Consider the following 12,426-nt stretch of genomic DNA (forward strand, 5'->3'; position numbering starts at 1 on the left):
TTGAATTATGATAGATATATTTGTAAGTGAAAAGCTTTATTTTAAAAATGTGTTATTCTTTTTTTTAATGTGGCCCTTTTTTTTTCCTACTAGATTTTAGAGTCATATTTTTCTTTTATTTCCTTGTGTTGTCATTACATATGAATTTGGTTTTTTTATGACATTAAGAATTGAATTTATGTTGTCAATATGACACTATGGTCATGCCATTTATGTATCCATATTAAATAATATGTATTATCATATTAGTGTTTGTACTTTGTGTACACTAAATTTGAATGTTTGAGAATGATGTCACAAGGTATGATATTTTTGAAAACTATTTTGATTCATGTCTAAGATGGACTTCATGGACAGTGGTATCAAGCCCATAATTCATTATGGCTTAAAGGGTTTGGGACCAAGTCTCCTAGAGTGGCATTTTCCCATAACAGAGAGAGAGAGTTACAATCCTCATGCTTCATTGCATTATCAAAATAAAAATGATAATTTCCCAACCCATCATTCAGGCATATTTTGTTTCCCACTTCTTTGATATTGAAACCATTTTCCAATTGGTCTTACTTACACACCATATTTGGAGCTTTGTGGACCCAACCATTAGTAGTGGAGATTATCCTTATCCTCCCTACTTGATCTGGGTTGTACAAGGAAGGAAATGAAAGAAAAGAAAGGAAATGAAACATACACAGTGAGAACTAAGAGTGCAATAATATGGTGAAAGCCCAAATTCTATTAATAAATGAAATAACAGAATAATGTAGAACACAAACTAGCTAGAATGGTGGTAGTTATCTCTCAAGAGGGAGAGAGATGGTGGCTACAAGAATTTGCAAAAGCTATCACAAGAGGCCAAAAGAATGCCCTTTTAACATAAATAAAGCACCCTATATTTCCAAAACTCCAAACTTAGAAGTTGAAGTGACAAAAGGTTTGTGGGCCTTAAGATGGTTAATTGGTACATCAACCCTTCGACGACAAAATTTTTGCATACAATATCTATTTGGGGCACACAATATCTTGTTAAAAATAAATATTTGAGGATAATAACTTTTGGTTGAGGCCATGACTCCCCCAATTGCTAAAAAACATCATTTTAGGGCCTCAAAATGGCCCCAAAAGTTTAGGACCCAAAATACCATAAACAAACTTCCAAGAAGATAAAGAACCATTGAGTCAATGGAACAAGAAGGTGGTCATTGATATCCAATTGGACTAGTCCCCCCCACCATTAGGAATCAATGGTATCCACTATGAAAAGTTACCTCATCAAATGACTTCTATTGAATTTGGCTTCTAGTGAGCCATTTTCCTTAGTGGAGAAGCTCCCTACTTTTCCAACCCAATAGAGTTTTATGTGCTGCTAGTGGGTATCCTTTGTATTGGTGTCCATGATTCAATCCATTGTATCTTATTCAATGCAGTGATGATTGATTTCCATGGGGGCCAATTGCTTAACTTCCTATAAGGTTTCCAACATAGGTGGAAAATATGTTCGAAGCAACTTCACATTAAATATCAGGTGAAAGCCAAGGAAAGGGGAAATACTCAATTCAAAATCATATTCATCCATAACCTTTGTGATTGTGTAAGGCCCATATTGGAGTGGTCTAAGCTTCCTATGGGGACCTATGAAGTGATATTTCTATAAATGCAACCACATCTTATCACAAACTTGAAACTTGTGTGGAACCTTGTATTGGTCATTTCCCTGCTTGTACTTGGGGGAATTGCTATAAGATATCACGCACTTGTTGTTGGAGGTGTTGGATTGGATAAAAAAATTGGCTACTCTATCTTCCTCAACTTGAGCATGGGAGGAATCTATTGGTGAAGATTTAATGGGGTGAATGCATTAATATAGGTTACACTTTTGGGCCAAATGTGGCAATGAAATCTCAAAATTGTACTCTTTTATCGAATTGAAGCCCTCAAAATTCACATAAACATTGTGAATTTTGATTTAGAGTAAAACAAAAATTTGTGGAGAATTATGTTGTTGTCCTAATGATATTTTTTGCAAAAAAATTTAATGTCATATAATCTATCAATTTTCCATTAAATGAAATGCGTGTCCTTGCAAATTTCTGCATATCTTAACAACTGTGTGTGTGTTCACGTAGCATAACTTAGTATAAAATATGAATGAGCATTATCTACATAGATAGAACTAAGTTGTGCATATTAAAACTTTATTTTTTTTATGAAAAATTATATTTTTTATTATTTTTCAAAGTTGGCGAATTAATATTTGAATTGCATTTTTCAGGCATGTTTTCACGTAATTTTTTTTTTTTAGTATTTAAATAAATTCAAAAACCAAGAGTACCCTTTTGAAGAGGATTTGTAAATGAAGATGGTAGTATTTTTTTGAATTTTTTTCATTTTGTACATTTTATGTTATTGATTTTTCATTTAGCCCCTTTGAAATTGTCCAAAAAAATTTCAAGCATAATTTTAAAAGAAAATGGATGAAAAATATCATATGAAGTCAAAAATTTTAAACTCATATGCCATTGGATATAGGATTCCTTCATGAATCCAACATGATCAACTCCACCACTTAAGGACAAATACCGCCTTAAGTCTACTAGGCTACAAAACGATGTTGTAGAGAAATATGCAGAAGGGGAGCTAAAACTTTATTTTTTAATCTCTCAATAGCTTGATAGAGCGCTTAAAACACTCGATCGACTGTTTAAGGTAAAAATTTAAATATCTTGACTAAGGGTTTAAAAAAAGCTCGATCGAGCCCTTAATGTGGTGTTGATGGTATTGGATACCGCCAACATGCAGGGGATCTCCCAAATGTGAGGTCCCAATTAGACCTCACCCCGTTTGGTGTAGGAGTCCCATCTGACTGTATGGTCCGACCACCATTGCAAAGGTTTTATAGATATGCCTTGGTTACAATACATACACAAGATACGATGACCACCTCCTTGGGGCAACAAGTATTTAACCTTTGTGTGACACCAAATGTAGAATGCGCAAGGAACTTCCACGACTAGTAAAGGGCAAATGAGCCTCCAGTTAGGGAAGTAATAGTAATATCCTAAGAGAGACCAAAGAGTCAAGAGAATGGCTTTTTGATTTATGTGCAAATTAGTTCACAAGATAAACAACAATCGTGAAAACATAACAACACTCATTCAACAACATCCATATCTAAGTAACAAAATAGTTCATTAGTCTTAGTATGTAATTAAGCCAACATATACCACAAACATAACAATAATAGTCTTACTACATCCATGATACATGCATGAAGAAGCGTTGGATCAATGAGCTTCTGATTATAAATGAAATATTCCAAGTACACTATTACATAGGTGAAACACTAGATCCAGTAGTGGAACATGAAGCCACACCTTGCTTCTCCAAAGAATGATTATCTCCTATGTAATACAGGAGAAGCCAAGGCAAGACTCCAAGAATCCAAGCACTTTACTTGAGTTATGATGAGCTATTTTATAACAAATGAAAATGAATTTTGAGTTTCCTCATGACTATTAAAATTCTATGACCTATGGGATTCCATACAACTTTTCACATTCTATACATGCCCTTTTACACTCCATATGTGACTTTTTCACATTCCAAATGTGTCTCTTGGACTTCATTACATCAGATTCATTACAAAATACAAAATACATATAAGACGATGGCTATATGAGACAAAACTTGTAATAGGACAAAAATGCTTTTAAATTGACAAGTCATTTGCTTCTTCATGGAGCTCTTTTGTAATGTATGTATGCTATGCTTTGAACTCCATAGAAATGACCTTGATTTGAGCCGGCAAAGTCCACTGCAAATTGAATTTTCACCTCCAATGCTTTTGTCAATATGGTCTTGAAGCTTGATTTTACAATATCCATAGCCATGACAGTTTCATGTGTCCCTTTGCTATTGTGATGACATATTGTAGAATAATGTCTTTAGTGATCTCCAAAATTTCTTGTTTTGATGCTTGCTTGATTTGCTCAATGTACTGTCTCACTTACTGAAAGATGATTTCCCTTCCTCTTATCTCTCCAAGTTATCCTATTGAAGAGATCTCGTGTTTCTACACTAGAGACTTTAAACCATTGTGCAGTCGACTATAAGCAACAATAATGTTAGTCGACTGTTCTCCAAGACATGTATAATTCTGATGATGGAGCCTCAATTTTACTCTGTTTATTTTGACGACAATCCTATCCTTTCTAACCAAATGTTGCGAAACATCTAGATATTTGGTAGCCCATTCCTAGAGTTGATAAACAAATCTATTTTCCACTTTCAGGAGCTTTAAGACTCATTGTGTTTTCTTCTAAATACCAAGAAGGGGAACCACTACTTCATGAAGAAGTATCATTTCATCATACAATTATGCCATTGTATCCTCCATTGGCACCAATTCCTCCTGTATGGATGACTGCCATTCTGATGTGTTGAATTTGTGTGAAGATAATCATTGATTTTCCACAACGAGACGTTTTGTTTGTTTCTCTGCTACAACTAATTCTTTCCTTAATCTTGAATTCTCATTTAACAAATAATCCGAGTTATCATGTGCTGTTGTAGCAAAAGAAACATTTGTAGCCATGATTTCCTAGGGATTCCTTCTAGTGTTTGAATTTATCACCTTTTCTGTAGATATAGAGACCATATTTGAGGATCGTTTGGGAAGTAACTTCTCCTTTGCTGCATGATCCTTTTCTTGAGCTGATCAAACGTGACATTACACACATCCATGAATCTGTCTTGAGGTGGAGTTGATATTCCCATTTTATCAAATGGGAGATGACCATTCGTAGGAGGAGGTTCTGTCAGAGAGACTGGTTCATCATCTATGGGCTAGATGGTATCATCTTCCTCCAACTCTTCCTCTATTTCTCGAGTCAATTATTCTTCCTCCAACCTCTGTGCTACTTCCTCCTTTTGTGACTTCCTTTGCCGCTCTTCTTCTACTCTCCTTCTTTCCTATTCTTCTTCTTACTGCTTCCTAAGCAACTCTTCTTGCTTCCTCTTCTCCTCTTATTATTGTTGCATATTTGCCTCTAATACCCTCCTTTAATACTAATCTTGAATAATTCACTTATTCAAAGGATCAACCTTCCACTTCCTACTACTTTCTCCTGTCGAATCATGATTGATCCTTTTCCTCGGAGCTGCACTCTTTGTTTGAGGAGTTTTTTGCAGTGCCTCTTGTACTTGTATATCTTGATCTAGTGGAACTTGGGGGGAACCAACTTAAATTTTTGGATATGTTCTCCTTATTGCATTGTACTAGTTATTTACCTTCTCATCTTTCATCGTATAAATTAATGAATATCCTCAAGTTAAACCAATCCTTTCACAATGTTGCCTGCACACTCTTCTAGGGTCATATCCATGAAATTCCTTGACTACAAAGTGCAAGAAATCCATCTCCTGTATTTCTGCCTCCACTGCCTTATGGTTCTTCATCTCATACATTCTGATCCTCAAAGGGAAAGTGGGCCTAGGGGCTCTCTTCCTTTTGTGAAGGACTCTTGATAGCCATTTATTCAAATCATAAGCCACTTCATGCAGGACCACCTTATTAGTTACATATTGCGACATGATATGAGGAGAAATATGACATCCAAAGCATCAGATGTATGTACCTTCAGGCACAAAAAACCAATCCGCGATATCATGTAATGACTTCTTCACATGATCGGTCATGCAAGGAGGACCGATATCATATATTATCTGAAATACGACTGCAAAGAAATGCTCCGCTAATCTATCATATGCCCCTTTGAAATTAAAATCTGACAACACCTTGTAGTGTAAGTAAAATAGAAACTTATCTTGTGGGGTACAAATCCAATACATTCCTGGGAATGCTTACCCTGCACAGATCCCATCCAACATAAATGTAGACATATATAACTCTGGTGCCTAGTTTGACCTTAGAGATGATTTAGCCTGCCCAACATGATGTTATAACTCAATAGACAATATATCTTCCCAATTGAAGACTTTTCCACAAGAAACTACCATGTTGAGCATATATATCTGGTTCTCTTAAAATACTTCAACATTATTTCCCCATGCAACCTACAACACATAGCAATGACATACTAATACACATCCCTGATAATCCTGGTCGGATAAATCACAAATGGGCAATGTCAAAACTTAGTAGGCTCTTGACACCAAGATTTAATGATGTCACTTCTGTCGAGATCAACCCATCTAGTGTAAAATTTGTTATCGACATGCTCTGTGGGATTCTGCAAGTCTTCCCCATAATAGGAGGCAAGCTAACTACCACTTTCACTATGAAGTGCCAGATCTGAATCATCCATGTGTGTAAAAATTCATTCAATCACTTCGACACAAGGAATGGATGGGAACCTACATGCAATACTGTGTATTTTGGACTGCTTGATATTAATGTATACTTCGAAATCTTCTAGGTTTTCAAAGAACTATTTCTGCATGAATGTGTCTTTGATGTCCTTCCACATGACCTTAGTACACTTGTCTATGAAGCACTATGTATTTGTGAGAATAGGAATTTGTCACTTATACAACTTCTTCAGTGCTTGCTTCTGAAGCTTCTTTGGAGGCCACTCGACGTGTAGTGGGAGGCATCATTCCAACATATGATGAAAGAGTAACAATGATAGCAACTTGAACACTTGTATGTGGAAGTACACTCAAGTTGACAAATATTAGCTTTATCAAATCTGCTAACTATTACAAGAAATAACTTAGCAGATCATAATAAAAAAAACATCAAACGTAGTTAAGATTATAAGCCTATCAACAATGGGACATAGCTATTTGTATATGCAAGAAATTTGCATCAAAAATAGGAGGTCGCATTGTCGAAACATGAAGGAAGGTCAAGGATCACTAGAAGCCTTCAAGGTACACTCATGCGCTCAAGCAAGAGAGAGATATCATCAAAGGCGTAGGGCACACTAATGAAGCTCGAAGGGAGAACATTCAGGCCTTCAAGGTGCACTCATACACTTAAAGAGACTAAGGGGGCACAAGGGCGCACTCCGAAGAGATGAAGGGGTTAGGCTTCAGGCCTTCAATGTGCTCTCATGCACTCAAGAAGGCAAGGAGGGTCCAAGGGCACATGCTGAAGAGACAAAGGGGAAAACTCTCAAGCCTTAAGGGTGTACCCATGCACTCAAGGTGGGCACAATTCTTCGCAATGAATGAGTGCGCTCTTGAGAAAAACTTGTCTTTCTGGGCGCATATTTTTGAGATAGTCAAGTATTTACTTCCAGACATGAGATCTTTCTTAGAATGTCTTAAGGAAAATTCTAGCAACAAGATAGAATGATAAAAATTCTAAGAAGAAATATATATGAGCTCTTATGGATTCTTTCCCAATCATGACTATAATATGAAGAGTTACGGAATATGAAGAGTCACAACCTGCGACAACAATTTGAAACTTGTAGAAGTAAGAATGGATTGAAATGATAGTAAAGAAGTTGAAAAGAAGTGAAATACTAGCAAGGAAAGCACGATCGACAACAAAAACATTAAAGTCAAGCAATATAATCGGCATGCAAAACTTGCTTGAAATGAAGATCAACAAAGAGCTCCTTGATCCAAAGATGTGTGCCCAACCTAGATGAGAATGATTATGGGAAATAATGATTAGAAATATTGATTATAAAGAGATTAATGCATATCCATTCCATGCATGCTTGCCACTTGTCGACGAAAGGATATGTTAGTTAGTAGAAGTGAAGTGGGCCCCTATTTTCTAGGAGTGCACCCACTTGCAACAAGAAAAGCGCATGCATGGGTTAGGAAGGGCACAAGTATTCATGTCAAAGGAGTGCACTCAAGTGAGGGCGCATTGGTTGAGCAAGAAGGAGCACGCTCCAAGGAGTGCACATTTGTTCAACTTGAAGGAGTGCACTCAACAAGAAAGAAACTCTTTGTCATCTTGAAGTGCACTTTTACTTTAAAAGCGATTTTATCTTCTTTTGTTTACTTTTGTGTGTGTGCATGGAAAATAAGGATAGTTACTAAGTCAAGAGAATCTATGACTTCACCTATCCTTGGACAAGATAACATATGCACTTCTAAAGTTAAGGTGACGACACTTAGAAAACATTGACTTAGGAGGATGTGACACTTAGAGAAAACATAAGAATAGAAAATCAAACAATGTGTTGACACAAGATATCCTGGAACAACAGTTCATGTAGGCTTCAAAATTGAGTTGGGAATTTTTTTTAGATGGTCTTTATCGCAACGACAACATGTGGTTAAAAAAGGGCTTGATCGTGCCACCTTTTTCAATTCCACACCCAAGAAGTATTAGTGGGAAATTTCAAAAAAATGGCTCAATTGAGCCTCTAACCTCAGGTTACATAGGAGCTCGATCGAGGGTTTCTTTTAATTCTTTATCAAGAAACATTTAAGCCCTAAAATAACTCAATCGAGGGCTTAAATATTCCCTTAACCTCAGGTTACACAGGAGCTCGATCGAGGGTTTCTTTTAATTCTTGATCAAGCAACATTTAAGCCCTAAAATAACTCAATCAAGGGCTTAAATATTACTCGTTCGAGCAATCTTGAGGACCTAAAATAGCTTGATTGAGGGTCACTTAAAGATTTCTCAATCGATCTCTTAAAAAGGCTTGATCAAGTTGCCTTTTTCACCCACAACATGCCCTCGCTTTCCAAAAAGTGTAACCCAACTCCATGCATAGATCCAATGGCAATAACTGCATCAACTGGGGAAAAGAGGATTGTGGCTAATAGAGTTGTAGAGGGCTCTCTTATAAATATGCTAAACATATGGAAGGATTTTGTCCCATGTAAGTAGATACTTGGAGTTGTACATGTGCAAGATATGCACAATCATCTTGTTGACCCCTTTTGTTTGTCCATTTGTTTTGGGATGAAAGGCGATCGATTTGGTCAAATTAGTATCCATTAGAGACCATAGGTTGGACCAAAAGGTATCGAGGAACCTGATGTCCTTATATAAACTAATGGTTGAAGGTAGCCCAAAATGAACCCAAGGACACTCAAAGAAGATTTTACCAGTGGATTAAGATGTTATACTCTTCTTCCATAGTGCCAAAATGACCATCTTAGAAAACTGGTTGACATAGATAAACACGCAATTGTTATCATGCTCAGTGGAGGGAAAAACATATATGTAATCCACGGAGAATTACTCCTCAAGGCTTGTCTAGGGTAGGTTGAGTGTACAACCTTTGCTTATTGATGACCAATTTAGCAATGGCATAGGAAACACACAATTTGACATATTTATGGACATCATATCAAACATTTAGATAGTATAAATATCTATGAAGTACCATTACTATATTCTCCACAACAAATTTCCCTACCACCTGACTATAATGTGCCTCTCAGAGTAGCTTGGCAAACTCACTTGAAGGAACACAAAGATGGCACAAGTAGCACAGGAGTGCATTCTAGAAATGGAAGTAGGAACTTCTTTGCCTATGATAAGTATCTTGTATGTGGCAGTAAAGTCAGAGTTGGTGTATAATTGTAGCCAACTAGAGGTATCATGCCTACAAGAGTTAAGAACTAAGGTTAGCAACATAATCAAGGGCTGACAAAGGTGACATGCAACATGATTGGTGCTACCCTTATTTTTTTTGATGTTCAAGTGGATTTGTTGCAACTATGTGGACCATTTCTGATGACAATCATTTTGTAACTTTGCTTTTGTATGCATGAATTACAAAGGCCTATGTTCATTGTGGATGATCGTATTCTTCCCCATAATATAACGCTTCCACTGTTGATGTGCCTACATGATGCAACACATCTCATTGTAATAGGTGGGGTATCTTTGGATAATATCAGAGAATGTTTCACTATGGTAAGACACCAGATGTCCTTGTTGAGTGAGGACTACTCTGATAACATAGTCAAAGTCATCTATCTCAATCTCAAATGATTATTGTAGGTTTGGCAAGGTGTTTCAGATACTCAAGTTCTTTTTGTTGTGATTCAAACTATGAAAATTTTTCCTTAGCTCCACCCTTGGTCACTTGAATTAAGGGCCAAGTGATATGAGAGAACCCCAACATGAACCTTCAATAAAATTTAGCAAGGCCCAAGAAGCTATGCAACTCTATTAGATTCATTAGGGTTGGCCAATCCTAAATGACTTATATCTTTGTTATGTCCACATTCACCCCATGTTCATCCACAATATATCCCAAATATTGAATTCTCTACATTCCAAATGAGCATTTCTCTATATTGGCATACAAATTATGTTGTCATAGGGTGCTAAAGACCTACTAAATATGGTGTAAATGTTCTGCCCAAGTTTTGTTGAAGATGAGGATGCCATCCAAATATGAAACCAAAAAATAGTATGTGAATGACTATAAGATATCATCCACCATCCTCATGAATGTTAGTGGAGCATTATTCAAGCAAAAGAGCATGACCAGCCACTCAAAAAGGCCTTTATTAGATTTGAAGGTTGTTTTCCATACATCGATTTGTTCAATTAGAATATGGTGGTAGCCCGAATTCAAATATATATTACTAGAGAACTTGGAACCCTTAAGCTTATAAAGAAAATCGTCAATATAAGGGATTAAGTATATATTCTTAACAATGATTTTTTTTTGAGCTCTATAATCAATATATAAACTCCATGTCACATCGTTCTCCTACACCAACACAATTGGACTCTTGTAATGTGAGGAGTTTAATTAAATGTTACCCTTTTGGATGAGCTCATGAATCTAATGTTTTGTTTCCTAATTCTCTAGGAGAGATATTTATACATTAGGCCATTAGGTAAAGGAGCACCGGGTATCAAGTCAATTAAGTGTTTGATGTGGCAATGTAGAGGCACCCCCACAAGTGGAGCAAATATATCTCTGTATGTATCTACAATCTTGTTCACTTACTTCTTCTATGTAGCCCCATGCTGAGGATGTGGTGATCATAGTGACTTTCCTTTCACCTTTTGACTAAACCAAAAAGAGAACAAACTTTTTATCTTGAGAGATTAAATTTTGTCACATTTTGCTGACACTAATCAAATTGCAGTAGTTGGAACTACCTCTTGTAGTTTGTAGAGATAACCTCCTAGAGTAACAATGACACTATGAAGACGAGACTCATAAACAACTTCATGTTTCCACATATATTTTTTTCCTAAAAGAACATCTAAAAATTTGAGTGGGGAAACATCACACAATACTTCATCTTTGAAGGCCTTGATGCCATAGGATAGGTAACATTGTTGGTTGACACAAATGCCTCATTAATGGCTCAACCAAATAATAGTTGGGGAAGTTGCATTGTTAAGTAGATTCAATCTCATGATCACCTTAGTTGAAGTCATTTTCTTTGACTCCCACTATCAATGATGAAATGTAGCATTGTTTCCTTCACCCACATTTGTGAATGAAAGAGGCACTCCCCCTCTTCAAGCTTATTTGGTTATTTTGGTTTATCTTTGTAGTTGAAATGGCACCATTGGGTTTTGCATTGATGATCCACTTTCCTTTATCCTATTCTAAATTAAAACTAGAACCATAATCTATTTCCTTTTATTTATACTCCGCCAACAATGATTGTCCCAAGTGACATTCATCCATGTTGCGTTAGGGGATTTTTTGAAACTCACACCACTTTCCATTGTCCTTTCTTGACTTCCCATTAGCTTTCTTTTCTTGTGAATTGGGATGGTTGTCTTGAGGTTTCCTCTCCTTTCTTTGTCCCTTGTTTTGCAAGTTTGGGCCACCTCTTCTAGGCTTTTGTTACCATGGATTTGCATACCCAAACTCTGATCTAGTCCTCTACTTCAATTTTTGCTCAATTTTGATAACATATCCATAAGTGGTTCCTAGTGAGGATATGTCCAAGAAATCCATCTTTTTTTGCATGTATATGTGCATAACACTATTTTACTTCATAACTAGGTGTTGCTTGGAGTCCCTAATATCCAAATTTGAACACAAGGTATGGAAAATATTAGTGTAGTCCAACATCTTCTAGTCTCTCTATTGTCACAGGGAGGTCCATCTCGTGTACTAATCATCATATTTTCCTACAGGGTACAATTCCTCCTTTAGGGCATCAACAAAAACTTCCCAAGTGGATATTTCCTAGATTATAGTAGACTCATATTCATTTTTTCCTTCTTAGTAACCTTCCCACCAATGTTTGACATGAGGAAAGGATTTTAGGACGGCAAATGTGATCTTTTCATTGTTAGAAATTTTTTGGTTAGAATAATAACGCTCTAATGGATTTAAGCATTTCTCCAAAGAATATGAATATATTTGGACTTCAAATAATAGGATATAAAATTTAACTTGTACCTTAAAGGGTATTTCACCTATGAAATTTCCTTTGTTTGAAGGTGTCTTGGTTGGTAGTTGAAGGTGTCTCGACCACTATTGGAAGTCATCG

Source organism: Pinus tabuliformis, chromosome Q (assembly GCF_031772625.1).
Source record: "Pinus tabuliformis cultivar Carrire ecotype Pingquan chromosome Q, CPIR1, whole genome shotgun sequence".
NCBI lineage: Eukaryota > Viridiplantae > Streptophyta > Pinopsida > Pinales > Pinaceae > Pinus > Pinus tabuliformis.